The following is a 2,402-nucleotide window of genomic DNA, read 5'->3' on the forward strand; positions in this document are numbered from 1 at the left end:
CTCGCGATAGAATCCGAGCCTCGCGAGAATCCGACAGCGGGATGATGACGTTCAGGCGCGCTCCGGTTAACCGAGCAAGGCGGGAAGATCCGAGTCTGCCTCGGACCCGTGTAAAAAGGCTGAAGTTCGGGGGGGTTTGGTTTCCGAGAAACCGAACCCGCTCATCACTAGTGACTGCCTTACAGATTTGTTCAGCTGATGCACCTCGATGGGCTAACCAAGAAGGACCTACCTTATGAGTAGTGTGGGCAGAGACATTTTATTTCTGTGTAGCTGGGGGTGTGCTCTGCTCTCCCTATAAAGGTTACTTGTATGTTCAGATATCCGTGCATCCCAGGTTAGAGTAGGAAACTCTTTTCGGTTGTTTCCTTGTTTTTTGCAATCTCTAGGGGGAAGGGACCAACCTTTGGCGCTACTGGATATTGCTCAGCAATGAATCGCAGTTTTTGTGCAAAAAAATTAATTGACCTGTTATGAGATCATAAGTAATAGTTGATAACAAGAGAATACAGTGTAATTCTATTTCCTCTTTCTGTGTAAATTATGGTATGTGGATATTGTAAATGTGTCACTGCATTACATAGTATATACAAAGTATGTATGAGTAGAATAAATAGGTCAATAAAAGAATGGAAATAGATCTAATTTAAATGAACTTATTTAATAGGCTGATAGTTTGTTAAAAAATGACAGTATTTTTATACACCTTAATACCTGAGCGCGCTCTCCGTAGTAAATTATAAAGTCTAAACATACAGTACAATTAAAACAATTATCACAATATATATATATAAAATTGAATGAGACCGGTCTCCAATTATGTATGAAGTGGTGACTCGTCAGGCAAGTGCTCTGGCTGGACGTTCTGTGTCCGCAAATGACAGAGTTCCCGGTATTTTGTTATTCATTGGGTAACTTCTAATATCAGTGCAGAGTACTCGCAGTGCTTCAGCGTTCAGGTAAAAGTTTGCAAGGGCGCTTACGTGTCTTCACCCCGTCCGGGGCTAGGGGATCCGTTATTTTTGCTTGTGTCCTTTGGTGCTGCTGGTGTTTCTTCCTCGTAATCGCGGTGTGTTACAGGCGCCTGTAACTCCGATCTTCGTGGTGCTCTCTCGCCAGCGTCTTCCAGGAGGTCAGGAACTCCGGGTCTCGGATGAAAAGGGGGGCATGGCCAACGCGTTTCACTCGGCCAATAGTGCCGTGCTTCGTCAGGGACAATGTGGTGACGTGTGCCTCGGGCTCCCTTATGTAGTATTGAGTTTGATGTGATTGGTCCATAGTGGTACCCTTTCTTGAATAAAGCACATCTCTAAACATCTACTTATTAGAGTTCTATCATTAATTTAATTCAATTAGCGTTGATGTTAACCTTTTCCTATACAGTGCATTGATGTTGATCTTTTCCTATACAGTGCATTGTTGAAGAAAAACAAACATTGGTATTAAGTATCTTAATTGTATCAAAACAGGCTTTTGATATGTTCTGTTTTGCTGAAACATAGTATCTAGTATGTCCTTGTGTAGTGTTGCTAATAGTGTTTTAATCTTCACAAAGGTGTTTATAATCGATGTGTGCTTGCTATTTAAACAGCTAGAAAAAATGTGAAGAAAAGATAAATACATAAATAAATAAAATATTTGTAATGATTCTTTATTTGTTATTCTCGCTGTCAAAATACGGTTTCTAGTGGGATGCTTAATGAAGGAGTACGGTGATGTTTCTCCCTCCTATAATAAAATAAAAATTTTAATTATTTATAGATACCAAAATGAAATATGGGAATTGGTATGCAGCTTGATTTTCTACTTCTGGAAGATTTCCACGTTGCATACAAATTGTACATAATTCTTTTTCCTTCTTTATTTTATTCTGGATGCTCTTCCTTTTTTTCCCTTGGATGATTGGTCCTCATTCCACTTATATCTCAAACAGGTTGCTCCATGTTCCCATCAGAGTATTGCTGCATGTTTTATTACTGCACCTAGGGTTCACAAATGGTCCCCCATTTTATTACTTGCTAGGCCCATCCCTCTTAACTTCCAAGTTCGGGATGGGATCGGGTGGTCTATGGATGGTATGGCAGTATTAATTTACATGTTCACAGCCTTGGTGGTGTGGGAAAGTCCTGCTGGGTACTTGTGGTGTTGGTCAGTCTCCCAGGAAGCTGCTTAGTTCAAAGTCGATATTAAGCCCCTTTGGTGCTAGGGTTTGCATCTTATATATCCACTTTGTTTCTTCTTTGGACATGATTCTAATGTGATCTCTACCCCGCCAGGGTATTTGAACTTTCTTAATTGCTATAAATTTCAGGAGACTTCCATCATGCTTGTGATTCCTTTTAAAATGGTCTGAAACGCTATGTGTATTTATTTCTTTTTCAATGTTTCTGAGATGTTCATTT

General features: G+C 40.0%; 1 pseudogene; it reads right to left on the minus strand.

Annotated features, from left to right (window-relative positions):
- Positions 1-1,970: 1,970 nt before the first annotated feature.
- LOC134929816 (5S ribosomal RNA) lies at positions 1,971-2,089 on the minus strand (annotated as a pseudogene).
- Positions 2,090-2,402: the final 313 nt, after the last annotated feature.

This window comes from Pseudophryne corroboree, chromosome 5 (assembly GCF_028390025.1).
Source record: "Pseudophryne corroboree isolate aPseCor3 chromosome 5, aPseCor3.hap2, whole genome shotgun sequence".
Taxonomy (NCBI): Eukaryota; Metazoa; Chordata; class Amphibia; order Anura; family Myobatrachidae; genus Pseudophryne; species Pseudophryne corroboree.